The sequence below is a fragment of the Pseudonaja textilis genome, chromosome 1, assembly GCF_049901715.1.
Source record: "Pseudonaja textilis isolate UNSWEBS1 chromosome 1, rPseTex1.2, whole genome shotgun sequence".
Classification (NCBI taxonomy): Eukaryota; Metazoa; Chordata; class Lepidosauria; order Squamata; family Elapidae; genus Pseudonaja; species Pseudonaja textilis.
The window spans coordinates 81,224,949-81,242,897 of record NC_141990.1 but is presented as its reverse complement, the minus strand read 5'-3'; the positions used below and the strand labels follow the sequence as shown (position 1 = coordinate 81,242,897).

Sequence of the window (17,949 nt, the reverse complement as noted above, 5' to 3'; positions counted from 1 at the left end):
TTTGACATAAACATTTATTATGTACACTGAGTGATTATCTTTGATCCAGTAGTCAGAGAGATGGATTTTGAATCTATATTTAGAAGCTTTTCAGGTCAGTTGGGAATAATATGGACCCTGGGTTTGTGAAATAAAGCTGATACGGTGTGCTGTAAATTCAATTTCAGAAGTTTTGATAATGACTTGGCATTTCCACAGAGTTAGACTCCAACAATAATTAGTACATAATAGGAATCAATTGCTGGAAGTAAGAATTAGAATACCAAATTCTGAATTAATTCCAAGAACCCAGCGAAGACGTTGATAATATTAACTATATCTGAGACCCTGAGCTACTAATGGACTATAAATGTATATACCCTTGCTTATCTGTCTTGAAACTAGACTATGACTCCCTTCATCATCTGAGTGTTGTAGAATAATGATTCTGTATCCAAAGAGTAGAGGAAATAAAAAAAAGTTTATCCAGCAATTACTGTGAATCTACACTGCAGGAGCCGATACCAGTTCTAGAATTGATACAACACTTAGCAACTGCTTTTTTTGATGACTGTTTGCAGTTATGCTGATGATGAGCAAGTAACTTTATGACCAGTCCTTGCATTTGCAACCTATGAGGTCTATAAAGCAATGGAAAGCTGAAGTAAAGTCATAAACACAATTGCAGTTTCATTTAGCGATTGCTTTGCTTAATGACTGAGTTGGTGCAATTATAATTGCTAAATCAAGACTACATGTAAACATGCATAGCAAAATGTATCCATTTTGTATTTATTTAATTTATTGTTTGGCTTACATGCTCAAACTTTACAGTTTCTGTGCTTAATGACTCACTTTGTCCTCTATATGTCTTTTAGAATGCTGACTGATCACTTTCCCATCCCAGAATATTCTAACTTGTGTACTAATTTATTATCTTGGTTTTTTACACATGACCTGTTTAGAGTAATAGAGAAAGCCTTCAATTCTCTCTGTGTGCAGATCTCATTAACCTATTGTTAGTCAAATCCCATCTGGTTGTATAACATGGGTGACTTTAACTTGGTTTGTTATTTTGAATGGTATGCATATATTTTGTTACCCATTAAATTAGACATTTACTGAGTCTGGTCCTGCATAATCAATTGATTTGGTTTCTATAGCAGTTTCTTTTTGTTTAAAATCTGATTTTCTGTGACTAAGAAGACATGGAAAAACAGGAGAAGGAGATGGCTAAATAAATAAGCATTTCCACCCATTTTATTTGATTTAACTTCCAGTGTCAGGCAGGTTCACCTGAAAAATAATATTTTGAAAGTGCTCCCCCGCATCTGCAATTTTTGTTCTCTTAACTAAGTCTAATAATTGTCTAAATAGTCACCCTATGCCTTATCAACTCTTGTAAATTGGCAGAGAGCCCCTCCTTTTTCAGTTCTGTGAGTTACAACCACAGGGTGAAAACTGGACTCATAAAGGTTCCTGAGAAGAGAAATGGAATGCTTCTCAATTTGTCCTGTCGCCCTGTTTCATTTAGAGGCAAGTAAAACCCAGGAATTAATACAAAGTAGGCCATTTGGATTGTACTTTTTGCAAAATTCAGATGGTTGGATGCAATTCTTTATTTAATGAGAAAAAATTGTGGTGGGAGTGGTTGAAACAAATAGCTTTGGCTCATTTGGAGGTTTAGTGCATGTTTCTCAAATAAGTATTTATTACATTAATTTGGCTGTTCTGGAAATACCATAAATCTCAGGAAATTCTCTACAGTATGTTTGTCTTTGTGGTATGCCAAGCCATGATCAGAGCCTCCCAAGTAACCATTCTGTTGGAATTAGCTACTTCTGACTTGGATGCAAAATTATCTTTCTTAAATGGAAAGGCAGGCAGGCAGGCAGGCATTTTGTATTTCAGTCTTTATAGTTCTCATGACAATTATTGTTTGGTATTTTTTCTGTGTGTCAGTGGGATAACTTCTATATGGAGTCTCATCTATACAGAAGGCTAAGTGCAATATTTTGACTTCTCTTATTGGAGTTGTTACTTGTTTGGAATTCATTTCCTTTGGCATCTTTTTGGTTAGCAATGCATTCCTCGTGAAATCATATTTGTATTAGCAATATAAGCAAGCAGCTTTTAAAAAGAAATCTGTATATTACACTTATTCTTTTTAACTATTATTGTCAAAAATAAACAACACTTGTCATATAATAATCCTTTCTGGAATTTATAAAGGCTATGCTTATGTATGCCTTTAGAAAGAAATGTTTTAATTGCTTATTAAATAGCTGAATGCTCAAGAATTCCTATCAAATTAATAGAATAGTGAATGTTTGTCTGATCCCAAGGGTATGGAATCAGGAAATACTAAAATAAGTTTCTAACAGTGAGTCTGAAACTATTAATTCCATAGAACCACAGCCAAATAGGACATACCCGGTTGGATATTTTCTTCTCCATAATGTGGGAAACATGAATATTAGCACAGAAACTCTGGAGGGCCAAAACCAAAATGAATTGTGGCAGAAGGTTCATGTACTCCTGGACTGAAGTGTCCAAAAACTAGACAAAACAAATGGACAAGTCAGTGCTTTCAATCTCCAAATACAAACTGTAGGATTAATTACTTCGGCCATTGACTCCCAATTATTTTGCTAAGTAATCAGAGTTTGAAGAGAAAAGATAAATTTTAGGCTTTTAAATTAAAAATCTTGGATATGATATATAAGATGTTGACTGCTCAAGGACTGCAGGACAAGGAACCTTGAACGACCCCTGCAAAATGTTGGAGAAACACAGATCCAGTTTTTACCAAGCATTATTCATTGTATGAGGCCGTTACTTCTCAAAGCAAAGAATTACTGCTCTGCTACAGTTCTGCTAGGAAGACATAAATCTTTATTTTTGTATGGGTATGTATTTATGAGCCTCTGTCTCTCTGAAAGCACAACAGTGGAAAAAGTTGTTTTAATCTGAATTCAGCTAGAAAAAAGACACAAGACTGTTTCCATAATTGTTAAAGAATAGTAAGCCCTATTTGTGTACTATCAAACTGGGGAGACCAACTATGTACCACCCAAAATGAACAACTAAGGATGTAATCCAATTTTTAAAAAGCCAAATGTGCAGATGCAGACTACTTTTTATAGTTGAAGTTATACCTAACCTTTCCTTCCTTCCTTCCTTCCTTCCTTCCTTCCTTCCTTCCTTCCTTCCTTCCTTCCTTCCTTCCTTCCTTCCTTCCTTCCTTCCTTCCTTCCTTCCTTCCTTCCTTTTGGCATCAAAGTATTTCTGGGGTTTCAACCATCTTATCAAGCTATTTGGAAGCTTCCTCAGACTGAAAGAAATTCTTTCCAGATCTTAACAGTTCTCTTTAAGATTGCTTAATATAAAAGGAATGAGAGTAACACAGAATTGCAACAACTGAGCGACTTCCCATTTAGAAACAATTCACCACCTAGTATGTTAGGGCAAAGAACTTTTTAGTTACTTTCTAGTACTTTTAGTTACTTTCTGCAATCTCTTGGAAACATGGATCTTTGCACTAAAAGCCAAATCATACAGACAGCTGTTTGCATGTGTTTTCTGAAGTCTTACAGTGCAGGATACAATTCACTTTACATTTGGATAAATGCGATCTGGTTTCAGAAACAAGTCAATTTTATCTCCCTTCCCAATCAATGCATTGAAGTTCTAATAAAAAGTCTAGTGTGGCAAAACATCAAAGCATCTGCCTCTTCCAGATGAGAGCCATTGAACCCTTAAAATGGAAACCAGTTTTCAGACACTGTTAAAATGATCAGAATAATTTTGCAAGATTTTATATGGTTAATCTTATTTAGGTATTTATTAACAATAGCAAGTAGACATACTATATATTGCCTCATAGTGCTGTACAACACTTTTTAAGCAGTTTACAAGTTAGCATATTGTCCTCAACAATCTGGGTCCTCATTTTATCAATCTCAGAAGGATGGAAGGTTGAGCCAACTTTGAGCTAGTCAGAATCGAACTCCTGGCATTGAGTGGAGTCAGCCCACAATATTACAATTTATACTGCATTCTAACCACTGTGCAACTGTAGGCTTATATAGTGTCTTTCAAGTACTTAGAGCCGGATGCATAACACACTCTTCTCTCACGTTTCCCTACAACAATTATGTTTTTAGAGAAAGGTTTAGATTTTGAAATTCTGAATAATTGGCCCAAAATTACCAATACGTTTCTGTGGCTAAGGGTGGACTGGAACCTGAGTCTCCCCAGGAACAATCCAGCCTTCTAACAACTATGCCATAATGGTTCTTGAAAGGTTTCAGGTGAGTTTGTCACATCAGATATTAATTAAAACTTGTTTTGGTTTGGAGGTGCTTCAAAGTCAGTCTTAACTCCTGGTGATTGCTTGGACAAGTTCCTGCAATTTTCTTGCAATGTTTTTAGTTTGCCAGTGCCTTCTTCCTAGGGCTGAGAGAGAGTGACGGACCTAAGATCGTTCAGCTGATCTCATGCCTAAGGTGGGACTAGAACTCAGGGTCTCTCAGTTTCTATCGTAGTGTCTTAATCATTATTATAGATCTATAATCTTTAGAATTTGTTTGCAATGAGAAAAATCTGGCTGCAGCACTGTCACCCTAATGATTGCAGGGGTGAAAATTCATCTCAGCAACATTAAGTTTTCCCCTGAACACCATTACTCTGCTAAACAAATAATTCCCTCAACACTGCCCAACTATTTATAAAGTCTGCATTACTATTACTATTAATCTTCTCATCACTGCTTATCACTCATCCCATCCCACTTGTAACTGTATGACTGTAACTTTGTTGCTTGTATCCTTACAACTTATATTGATTGCTTATTGTATCCTATGACTATTATTAAGTGTTGTACCTTATGATTCTTGACTCTTGATGAATGTATCTTTTCTTTTATATACACCGAGAGCGTTTGCACCAATACAAATTCCTTGTGTGTGCAGTCACACTTGGCCAATAAATAATTCTTTTTTTTTTAAACAAGTTTTATTGATTTTACAAACAAACAAACAAAACAAAACATCATTAAACATTAAAAACATAAAACCTCTTTCCATTGTAGATCTTTACAAGGCAGGTAACATATTGTTTTATATCACGTACTTATAATTTATCCCATTTCCATATAAACACGTAAATTCCCTTTACCAAATTCCATATTGTTTCTCTTTAATCATTATTCAATCATATTTCCTTTCTAATTTATCTGCTATTCAATCATCACATTTATATTTTCCTCTAGCTTGTTTATAATTATTCTCATCTAGTCTTCCTCCGAGATTTTATTATTTATTATTTAATTCTTAATTAAACACACGCACATAAAACATAGACATAAAAACATAAAACTTTCTTCTAGAAAGTAACTTGGCCCCAGATTACCTCTTTTTGTATGGACTTCAGTTGAATTCATGCTCTTCTTATATACCATTACCTATCTTGTTTACCATTCTATATCTATTATATAACTCCTCTCCACTTTTGCCTCATCTTAATTCTGTTTTATATATTTAATCTTGCTTTAAAGAAAAATATTTTTATATCTTTTGTCCATTTCTCCATTTACATCTGTCTCATTTCCAATTTTAAAAAAGAATAGTTTCCCCTGGAATCACTAATCGGAGTATGGTGCCTTTCTATCATTCCCCTAAATTAAAATTTAAAATAACACCTAAATCCCAACCAGATTCTGCTTAGTACATTTTACTATTTCAGAAACCAATACTACAATAATAAATCCATAACAGTCAACACATTAATCCATTAAACTCTATATTTAAACTAATATTTTAAACATTGCCTTTAGTATTTTATTAAAACTTAATATCATTCATTATTAAACCTTTTAAAGTTATACCTTGATATTTTAGTCTTTTATTAAATCTTAAAAAATTCTGATTATCTACTTATAATACAAATACCACTATTACAATACTCATGTGTACTTTGCAGAATCCCCCCCTTTTTTTAAAAAAACCCATATATTACCCATTATCCCTAAAAAAAATTTTCTTTTCTCCATCTTGTTTTATATCTTTGTAACTTTTTCCCCCCTTTTTCCTTTCCTTCTTAACCCGCCTAAACTTTTTACCCCCTCCTCTCCAAACCTCTGCCTTCTTGATTTCCCCTTTCTGTTGCATTCCTCTTTCCTTTTGCTTTCTAGCATTCTGTTGTTTTTGCATCTTCTTTTTCTCTTTCATAAACATTTTTTTATTTCTTAAGTCCTTCCTTTTCGCTCCTCTCTTTCTCCTTTCTTTCTTAGTCACACCGTTTAGTTCATTAAAAATGGCTTCTTCTTCCTCGGCTTCTTCCAGCTGTTGTTTAATTTGCTGACACATGACAAGGGCCATATCTAGGAAACAAAGGGCTTCTCCCATAACATCTTTGCCTTCTTTCTTTATTTTTAAATATTGTTTTTTTAGTTCATCAAGAGATAGAGCCATTTTGAACTGTTTCTTCTTCTCTTTCTGTATCCTCTTCTTATTATTAAGCCAATCAGTTATTTCCAAACTTAAAACAGTTCCCAAAAGTCCCAAAATCCCGCAGTCATCAAACAATCCAGGCAGAGTACAAGCTTCTTCTTGTTACAATTTCTCTTCTAGGTGTGAAGTCAAATTAGGAAAGAAAAAACGTCCAATCTGTGCTTTAAATCTTTCTTAGAATTAATTTCTATTCTCTTTATCTTCAAGGCATCTCCTCCAGCAAAGTCTTAGAGTAAAAATTTGTTTTCCCAAGCCTCTCCCTTCCCACTTATAACAAAGGAGTTTAGGTTTTACCTTCTATCAAAAGGCTGGTTTCCCTTGTCCATTTGTTAATTCCATAAGGGAGGGAGAGTAACTTCCCCTTTTCGTCACTTTTCTTCGCAGCTGAAAACATCAATCGGGAACATTATAGCTTCCAAGCCAATACTTTCCCAGGTGTTAAATATGTCCTTAAGGTCCCAGTTCAACCAAAAAAAACTTTCGTTTTAAAACTCCTTCCTCCTGCACATTCTTTATCCAGTTGCCGGCTTCTTTATGGCGGACATAAAGACCGCCGCTCCACCGTCTTGAGAGAAGGGGGTTATTGCCGGCTGTGGGGGGGGGGTTGCGATACCCCTCACCCCCATCCAGATCCCCCCTTTCTTCAGCTGCCCCAACGGGGCAGCCTTAGCCTCCAAATCCGTCAGGATCGGAGGCACCAAGGCGGCTAGCACACCAGGGATCGCAGAGAAAGCGAATCCCTGCTGTCACCGAAGCCGACAAACCAGAAGTTTGGCCAATAAATAATTCTATCCTCTATCTATCTATCTATCTATCTATCTATCTATCTATCTATCTATCTATCTATCTATCTATGTATCTATCTATGTATCTATCTATCTATCTAAAGCATTGTGATCCATCAGTCACTTCTGCTGGATTTCTATTCTTGTTTCACCTCATAACAACATATTTAGAAATTAAAAACATCAGTATATGAATACATACATGCATACATGCTCAATACATTGTTCCCATTTGGGGCAAGGTACATTACTAAGAGACTGGAAAAGGAGTAATAAATGGTAAGCCATCAAAGTAAAAGGCCTGAGATAAGAAAAAGATGCAGAAGAACAATCAAAACCAGCTTATGCTAAATTCATTTACTGTACCTCTCCATACCTTCCCCTTCTTGTCAATCTGCTTCTACTACTCAGTGCTTTTATTTTATAGTTTTATTCTTTAAACTACTCACCCTCTCTTTCTGAGAAGGATGGTTATTTAAGGTTTTTTTTTGTGGCTTGCTTGTTTTGCAATGAGATGATTCAGGAAAAGAAAACACACACACACAGGCTTCCTTACGGGCAAAAAAGACCCAAGTATCTTAGACAGTGGATCAGCAACTTGACTTTAAAGATAATTAGAGTTGACTGGACCTGTAGCTCTGAAACAGAAGCACAGGAGAAAAGATATTAATTAGCATGCAGCTACTAGTTGGACATAATTATTTTGCATTAGCATTTCCCAACATAATAGTATGAGGGCCGAAAGTACAAAAGTATTGGAGTGATATGGATTACAATAGAGAATACTCTTAATAGTTGTTCTCTGCCCTAGGCAAATAAAAGATCATCTTGTAAGTCAAGATGTTCCCGAACCTAGTGTCTTTCAAATATGTTAAGGTTAACCAGACAGCGTGGCTGTCGGGGGGCACCAAAACTGTGTATGGCTAATCCAAGCATTTAAGTATCTGTAATATAAACGAAGTGAAATACATTGAATAAAACTTTTAAGAAATTCTATTTGGTCACCAGAACCAGTGGTGGGATTCAAATTTTTTTACTACTGGTTCTGTGGGCATGGCTTGGTGGGCATGGCAGGGGAAGGATACTATAAAAGCCCCCTACCCTCCCCAATCCTGTGGGAAGTTTACTGCAAAATCCCATTCCTTTCCCACCCCACTAACCTGCTTTCCAGCTCTGTTCTCCTGTGCAGGGCAACAAAAGAAGACCCAGCCGATCAGCTGGAACTCGGGAGGCTGACTGACAAATTTCAATGACTGACAACTATTGAAAAGTTAGCCAGTGTTAGTCCTGGGAGGATTTGGATGGAAAGCCACCAGAGTCATCTGAGAGCCAGGCAGCACACTAGCAACAACAGCAACAATAACAATAACAACTTCCTTGCAGTTTCAGTATCCCTTTAAAAAAAACTTAACTTCACTGACTGCATGTCATGGATGGAAGGAAGTAAAATGGTAAAGACTGTGCATAAAATAGTATTAGAAAAATAAGGATTGCCAACCTTGTTTTATAACAGAATTTTCTTTGGGCAACATAGGGAAAAGCTATTCTGCCTTGACAAGATGTTCATTACTATTTGCTCAGCCACTATTTCAGGTACTTGAAGCAAAGAACATTTCATTTTTTTTTTTGAACAACAAATTATTGCTGCTCATTCTTCTACCTTGTGAGCGTGGCAAAAACCCCATGGCTGCTCCTTTTTCTTTTCTTAAGAAGAAATTCTGTGCAGAAGTTCAGTTAGCGCTAACAACATGCAATTCAAAGATTTATTGTAAAGGACTAAAAAGAAATAATTTTCCTGCCACCTGAGAAAACGACTACATTTCTTTTCCAAAACAAAGCAAAAAAAATATATATCCCACCACCTCTATCAATTGCCAGCTGATGTCAAGGGAAGTTAGTTTTGAGAAGTATCTACAAAATAAAGCAATGGTATATTTGCAGGTGGTGTCTGGACTGAATAGCTGAGAAAAGTGGAGGAGCCTTGCTTTTATATTTTTTTAAAAAAGTTCAACTGAACTTTCAATGAGGATCAGATGTGATTAAATTCTTTTCTCTCTTGTCTATTACTTAGTGTACATAAGGCAATATGAGGTGTCTACTTTATGGTATGAACTGAACACACAGGCTATAGAAATATTTCATGTTGCATTATTCACTTTGCTGAATGGTAAGGTAAACACTGTGGTGGCTGTGAGGATCTCCAGGGGTGTATATGCAAGATGTCAAAAAAGTCAAGGGGGAGTCCTGGATGACCGTAATGCCACAATCCGTGGCATCTGTGGCCGTGGTGGTGCAGTGGTTAGCAATAGCAATAGTACTTAGACTTATATACCGCTTTATAGTGCTTTACATCCCTCTCTAAGTGGTTTACAGAGTCAGCCTATTGCCCCCAACAATTTGGGTCCTCATTTTACCCACCTCCGAAGGATGGAAGCCTGAGTCAACCTTGAGCCTAGTGAGATTTGAACTACCAAATTGCAGGCAGCTGCCAGTCAGCATAAGCACCCTGCAGTATTGCACTCTAACTATTGCACCACCAAGGCTTATAGGTTAGAATGCAGTACTTCAGGCTACTTCTGCTGACTGCCGGTTTCTAGCACTTCAGCAGTTCGATTCTCACTAAGGTTGGCTCAAGGTTGACTCAAGCCTTCCGTCCTTTTCGGGTTGGTAAAACGGAGGACCCAAATTATTGGGGGCAATATGCTGACTCTGTAAACCGCTATGAGAGGGTTGTAAAACACTATGAAACGGTATATAAGTCTAAATGCTATTGCTATCTTGACTTTTTTTGACCCATCCTGCATTACATAATAATAATGACTGTAGACACATTCATTTATTTTCTTACACACACACACAAACACCCACCACTTTATTATGGTCACAAACCAGAATGCATGAAAATAAAAACAAATTTAGCATTAAATGTAGCAGCTAATACTAATAAAATCTAAGCGTACAATACCCTCTATTTCTTCAACAAGCATTTCTGAAAGATATTGTACTGCTACAAGCATGTGTTGCTAGATACTAAAATTTTGCAAGTGAATATGTCACCTTTGTGTTTTTAACCAGACAAAAGATAAGAGATAAAATATTCATCTGGGCAGCCGGACCTTAGTTTAGTAAAGGGATCGATAATCTTGCCCATTTTTAAGGTAAATTTACATTTTTAAAATCTTTTTTATTGTTTTATCATAAAACAGAAAACAGGACGACAAACAAACCAAGTGAAACAAAACAAAAGCACACATAGCAACAAAAAGAGAGAGAAAAATAGTGTACAAAAAAGAGAGGAAAAATTGATCAAATACATTTAACTGTTCACATGTAGGACATTTATTTATAACTTTTTAGCAAAGTAATTTGGATCGGTTCAAACTGGGATGCGTTAAAAATAAAGGAATACAATTGACTTGAAAAAATGCAATTGGCTTTTAGAGTGAAATATTACTGACCAATGATGTTATAGTTGGGATTATAATTGCTTTAAGTTCATCTTTGCTTTTCTCCCCAAGCCTTTATTTTTATGCCCTTTATCAACCATTCATCAAAGACTGACTTCAATTCCTTATATATATGACTTGCTTCTATGGTCCATCTATCTGGCTGAATAAAGGGGTGATTCTGGCTTACAGTATAAGTACTTTTTCTCCCTTCTTTTCAATCAGGTCCAGTTCTTGGAGACTGACTGGACAAGTCCCTGCAGTTATCTTGGCAAGGTTTTTTTCCAGAAGTGTTTTGCCATTGCCTCCTTCCTAAGGCTGAGAGAGAGTGACTGGCCTAAGGACACCCAGCTGGTTTTGTATTGTGAGGCTAGAACTCACAATCTCTTGATCAAATTGTCTCTCTATTGTAATAAACAATAGTTTAAAGGGAGTCTGCAATCTCTTTGGGACTATGCACAGCTTTTGCATTTACTTTAAAATTTAAAGCAATTCGAGTTAATGTGTTTACTCCCAATATATCACGTATTTTTCCCATTCCAACCTCCAATTATGTATCTCTGGTTAAAATTAACTAGACTTTGTTTCATATATAATGACCAGCTCCTTTCAATCCAATTTTCTTATTTTATGCTGGAGGAAGATCAAGGAGGAAGTTTAGGATTTAACCAAGCTTGGGCTAAGCTAACATTATAGGTTTAAAATAAATGTCTGGACAATTTCCCTATTTTTGCTGTACATATTTGTACCTATTTTTCAAAAATAATTCTTGTATTTATAAAGTAAGGAGATTGGCATGGTAACTCTTTCAGAGAAGTCCTATCTCACTAATTTGATGCAAGAACATTCCTTTGCAAGGTCAGAGTGGAGGAAAGCAAGATTTCTAATTAATCACTAATAGACGAGTCTTTCCCAATTTATTAATAGGTGATGGTGATAGCAGTCTAAATCTTAAATTGAATCTTAAATTGGAATACATCGCATGCCCTTAGTGCTATTCTTTAATAAGACAAGATACCTTTATGTTTTAGTCACAACGTTGCTTTATTGCTGTTTACTGCTTTCAGTTTATGAGGCAAAACAGAATAAATTATATTGTGTTGCCAGCAATTTCTGTTGTGGGTCTCTGTGGTTGTTTGAGGCAACCTCCTGATCTTTTTTTCAGCCATAATCTTTGCACATATCTGGTTGTTCCGGAGCTACAAACATTGAAAATTGCAGCTTTTTCTTAGTGGAATATTCCTTTTTGAAGATAAGAATAAGGAATATACATTATAGAAAAGAAAAGCAACCCATGAACGTACCATTAGATGAATGTAGATTTGCTGCTGAGTTTTGCACTCCATATATTCTTGCTTATAAAACTGTAATTTAGAGCAATGTAAAAGAGATATTTTAATATTCATTTCTAAAAATAATGTATGTTTTACAGAACTCACAGAATTAATTTATATTTCTATTGAACATATTTGTTCTAGTACAATAATGCAGAAAAAAACAGGTCTTAACATCAGCAGACTTCTGGAATACAGTGTTGCTCATTTCTATAGCATGCTGTTTTTTTTGGAAAGGAATTGTACAGTCCATCTGCTGAATTTTTACTGTACCCATTCTCTTTCTTAAATTATGTAGCACTATTTTATTTTATGACAGTTTTCCTACTTGTTAAGCTTGTATGTGTAAGATAAAAGTAGTTCATTTATTTTTATATATATATATATGGATCTTTGGTTGTTCGGGTTTTCTCCCGCGTAAGATTCGAAGTATCTAGGCAACGTTTCGATGAAGTCTCATTCATCATCTTCAGGCTTCTGTCTCCGGCTCTGTGCTTCTCAGAGTAATGTGAGATTGCAGCTGCTTCCTCCTTTTAACTGCCAGTGGGGGTGGGACTTGATTGGGTGGGGGCTTGGCTGTGTTCTGATTGGGTGGGGGTGTGTTCTCATTGGTAGGGGTTTGGCTGTGTTCTGATTGGTTGGGGGTTAGCCGTGTTCTGATTGGTTGGGGCGTGTTCTGTTCAGGTGGGGGCTTGGTTGTGCTCAGGTTAGTCTTAGTTGCTGGGGATTTGAGCTGGTGAGTTGTGATCTTGCTGTTTGGCTTCGAGTTCGTGGTCCTTCTGCATCTTCATAGTGGGTGTCGGTTTGCTTCATGTATGGCTCGGAGGGGTTTGAAGTGGGTAGTGATGCAGCTGCCGTGCAGCTTCTGGTCCATGGTCGTGTCTCATCTTCTGAGTGGGTGGGAGTCTGTTTTCTACATGGAAGTGTGGTGGTGGCATCTTGTGTGGCTCTCATGGGTGTGGGTCTGGTGTCCTTCTTCATGTTAGGTACTCGTCTGTTCATGAGGGCGGGTTTCCAAATGGCTGGAAGGTGGGAGGTGTCATCTCGTTTGTTCATGCTGTGTGGGCGTTTTTCTATCTCTATGGCTTCTCTGATTATTCTGCTGTTGAAGTGTTCGGTTTTGGCGATAGTTCTGGTATTTTTAAAATCAATTTCATGTCCTGTGGCTTTGAGGTGTTGGACCAGGGAAGAGCTCGTTTCTTCTTTTTTGATTGAGTTCTTATGTTCTTCAATGCGTGCACTTATTCTTCTGTTAGTTTGTCCAATGTATGTGGTAGGGCAGGCAGTGCAGGGGATTTCATATACTCCTTGGTTTTCTAATTCGATTTTGTCTTTGGGGTTTCTTAGGATGGTGGATATTTTTCTGTTTGTGCAGAATGCTGTTTTGATGTTGTGTTTTTGGAGGATCTTGCTAATTTTGTCTGTAGTGCCTTTTATATATGGGAGGAGGGCTTTGCCGTTTTCTTGTTCTCTGTCTTGGATTTTGGTTGGGGTTTCTTTTTGGATTAGGTGGGTAATCTTCTTTCTTTGGAATCCATTGGCTGCAAGTACGTTGGTGAGAGTGTGTAGTTTGGTTTTTTGGTGTTGTTCATCGGCTAAGCATTTTGTTCTGGAGATGAGTGTCTTGGCTACGGAATTGATCTGTGCTGGGTGGTGGTGTGAGAGTGCATGTAGATAGCGGTTAGTATGTGTTTTCTTCTGGTAGATGGTGTGTCCTAGGGAGCCATTGGATCTTTTGTATACCAAGACATCTAGGAAGGGAAGTTGGTTGTTGGCTTCTGTTTCCATGGTGAATTGTATTTTGGGGTGTAGGCTGTTGAAGTGTGTGAGGAAGTTGTTCAGTTTTTCTTTCCCATGGGGCCAGATTATGAAGGTGTCATCTACGTATCTGAGCCAGAGTTTGGGTTTGTGGTCGTATTTTTCTAGAGCTTGTGTTTCAAAGTGTTCCATGTAGAGGTTTGCGATGACAGGTGAGAGGGGTGATCCCATGGGTGCTCATTCCAATTCATCGAGATCATAAAGAAACAAAACTTACAACCTAGCGACCTACTAGTAAGCTTCGATGTCATATCCCTCTTCACCCAAGTGCCAATAAAAGAAGCCTTGACAGCCATCCAAAACAAATACAACCCCCCCAAGCACATCCTAGATCTAACCAACCACTGCCTATCCAATACATACTTCACCTACAATGGACAAAAATACAAACAAATAGAAGGAGCACCCATGGGACCACCCCTCTCACCTGTCATCGCAAACCTCTACATGGAACACTTTGAAACACAAGCTCTAGAAAAATACGACCACAAACCCAAACTCTGGCTCAGATACGTAGATGACACCTTCATCATCTGGCCACATGGGAAAGAAAAACTGAACAACTTCCTCACACACCTCAACAGCCTACACCCCAAAATACAATTCATCATGGAAACAGAAGCCAACAACCAACTTCCCTTCCTAGATGTCTTGGTATACAAAAGATCCAATGGCTCCCTAGGACACACCATCTACCAGAAGAAAACACATACTAACCGCTATCTACATGCACTCTCACACCACCACCCAGCACAGATCAATTCCGTAGCCAAGACACTCATCTCCAGAACAAAATGCTTAGCCGATGAACAACACCAAAAACCGAACTACACACTCTCACCAACGTACTTGCAGCCAATGGATTCCAAAGAAAGAAGATTACCCACCTAATCCAAAAGAAACCCCAACCAAAATCCAAGACAGAGAACAAGAAAACGGCAAAGCCCTCCTCCCATATATAAAAGGCACTACAGACAAAATTAGCAAGATCCTCCAAAAACACAACATCAAAACAGCATTCTGCACAAACAGAAAAATATCCACCATCCTAAGAAACCCCAAAGACAAAATCGAATTAGAAAACCAAGGAGTATATGAAATCCCCTGCACTGCCTGCCCTACCACATACATTGGACAAACTAACAGAAGAATAAGTGCACGCATTGAAGAACATAAGAACTCAATCAAAAAAGAAGAAACGAGCTCTTCCCTGGTCCAACACCTCAAAGCCACAGGACATGAAATTGATTTTAAAAATACCAGAACTATCGCCAAAACCGAACACTTCAACAGCAGAATAATCAGAGAAGCCATAGAGATAGAAAAACGCCCACACAGCATGAACAAACGAGATGACACCTCCCGCCTTCCAGCCATTTGGAAACCCGCCCTCATGAACAGACGAGTACCTAACATGAAGAAGGACACCAGACCCACACCCATGAGAGCCACACAAGATGCCACCACCACACTTCCATGTAGAAAACAGACTCCCACCCACTCAGAAGATGAGACACGACCATGGACCAGAAGCTGCACGGCAGCTGCATCACTACCCACTTCAAACCCCTCCGAGCCATACATGAAGCAAACCGACACCCACTATGAAGATGCAGAAGGACCACGAACTCGAAGCCAAACAGCAAGATCACAACTCACCAGCTCAAATCCCCAGCAACTAAGACTAACCTGAGCACAACCAAGCCCCCACCTGAACAGAACACGCCTCCAACCAATCAGAACACGGCTAACCCCCAACCAATCAGAACACAGCCAAACCCCTACCAATGAGAACACACCCCCACCCAATCAGAACACAGCCAAGCCCCCACCCAATCAAGTCCCACCCCACTGGCAGTTAAAAGGAGGAAGCAGCTGCAATCTCACATTACTCTGAGAAGCACAGAGCCGGAGACAGAAGCCTGAAGATGATGAATGAGACTTCATCGAAACGTTGCCTAGATACTTCGAATCTTACGCGGGAGAAAACCCAAACAACCAAAGATCCACATACAAATACCCGCGAGAACCTCAGAAAACAAATATATATATATATATTCTTAAGTTTTCACAGGTACTTACATGTATGGCATTCAGCTTTGTTCGGGTATTTTCCCACGTCATTGTAGTTGTGCTTTTTAAAGTTGTAGCAATGTTTCGGCAGAATCTCATCTGCCATCATCAGGCTTCTGTAGTATATCTGTAATATAGATATAGATATAGATATAGATATAGATATAGATATAGATATAGATATAGATATAGATATAGATATAGATATATACATTACTATATATATTAAATTCACATGTAGAGGCCACCCAAATCTTTGATAATTCTGGGCAGCTTACAAATAAAATAAGAAATGCAACATATATAGAGAGATAAGTAAAAAAGAACCATGGGAAACTGTACATAAAGCCGTTCATCAGACATGGTAAAAAGTGGGGTCCCTAAATATCCTAAGTCCTGAGAGAGCAAGCAAAGTTGTAGCAGTTTCTTAAACATCACAAAGATGGGAGTGGCGTGAATCTCTGGGGAAATTGTTGCAAGGGGCATGTGCAACACATAGAAGGTATTTCCTGGGGGCTACAAGGTGACCCTCATCAGTTGATAAGGTCATAGAGTGCACCTACTTTGATTCATCATACTGGGTGGGCAGAAAAAAATAGGCAGGGCTTATTCCATGAGGTAGAATGAATCAGTGGTGGTATGCTACCGGTTCAGCCTGGTTCAGCTGGACCGGTAGCAAAAATTCCTACCAGTTTGGCTGAACCAGTAGTAAAAAAGCCTCCAACATTGGCTGAGAGGAGGAAAAAAAGCCACCTACGATCAGCTGACAGGAGAAAGAAGAAAAAAAGCGCAGGGTCGGTCCTCCCACCCGCCCCTGCACTTTTCTTTATCCTCTCAGCTGATTGGGACTGCAGGCCTCAACTGGTGTGTAGAAAGCTGCCTGCGTGCATTAGGTGCGCACATGATCACCAAGCCAATAGTGGAACAGGTAGGATCCCACTGCTGGAATGGTGAAGACATGATTCTTTTGCAAGGCATTTAGGATTTAGAATTTTAATGGATAATTTTAATGTACCATGGAATAGGTATTTTATATGCTTTATAATTTTCCTATGTGCAATTATATTGTTTTTATTTTAGATTGTTTTTGTGTGATTCATCCAAAGAAGTTGTTGAGTGGATTAAAAATAAAATGAGTCAATACATTTTATTAAAAGGTCATTCGTAGTCCTGTAACACCGTGAAATCAACATGCTTGATGAAGAAGACACTTTTAATGTTCTAGAAGCACAGAATTCATTTCAAGAAATAATTAGCCTGTCTAAAATGTATGGTGTAATCATATAATTTCTCTACCAATTTAATTGTTTGTAGAAATTAGTTTCTTTGAGCCCAATGGTTTGGAAATAGTTTTCAGGAACATATTTGCAGATTATTCATGTAATGAATCATAAGTTTATTAGCAATTCTGTCTACCAGTGACAATAATGTAATGAATGCTTTTTCAAAAAGTTACAATTGCTGTGAAAAGGAACTGCCAGGGGTTTTAATCAGGTATTATACTAGATAGTAAAACTAGATATTTCTGATAGTAACTGTGATAAAGTAGAAATTCTCCTTTATTTTTTTAAAAAATGCCTATGTATCACATGTTACTTGAACAGTATAATAGAAAATTATATTGCATATTGTTACAATGAAGTGATTTATGTTAAGCTGATCAAATGCAAGAATTTTTTAGATTCATTTCAAATGTTATAAAATAAGGTATGGGAAATCTTTGCAAAAATTTACAACTACAAATTTGCAACTACTCTTATGATTTGTTATAAATAAGTATGAATTTCTGACTCAGCAAGAACAAACTTTATTTTCTAGATAATAATCTTCAACTGACGGAAAGTTGGGGATGACTAGAAACCAGATTGTGATGTCTATACTGTGTTTTATTTATAATTTTTTGATGAAGAAAATCAGATGTTCAGATTAGGTATCTGTAGTCAATGTCTTCCCAGATTCATGATTTTCCCAATTGGGAATTAGGCAGTTCTGAAGGTTGTGA

The 17,949-nt window shown here is 37.5% G+C and overlaps 1 protein-coding gene and 1 long non-coding RNA gene across 3 annotated transcripts in view; one reads left to right on the top strand and one right to left on the bottom strand.

Moving 5' to 3' along the window:
- The window catches only part of ESR1 (estrogen receptor 1), a 233,867-nt gene that overhangs the window by 40,973 nt on the left and 174,945 nt on the right, over nt 1–17,949 (top strand). The window lies entirely within an intron of this gene.
- LOC148127698 (uncharacterized) overlaps nt 11,905–17,949 on the bottom strand; it is a 39,931-nt gene continuing 33,886 nt past the window's right edge. The window contains exons 3-4 of the long non-coding RNA XR_015744727.1: nt 15,957–16,074; nt 11,905–12,086 (exon numbers count right to left, since the gene is read on the bottom strand). This is a non-coding gene — a long non-coding RNA (uncharacterized LOC148127698). The remainder of the gene's footprint in view (nt 12,087–15,956; nt 16,075–17,949) is intronic.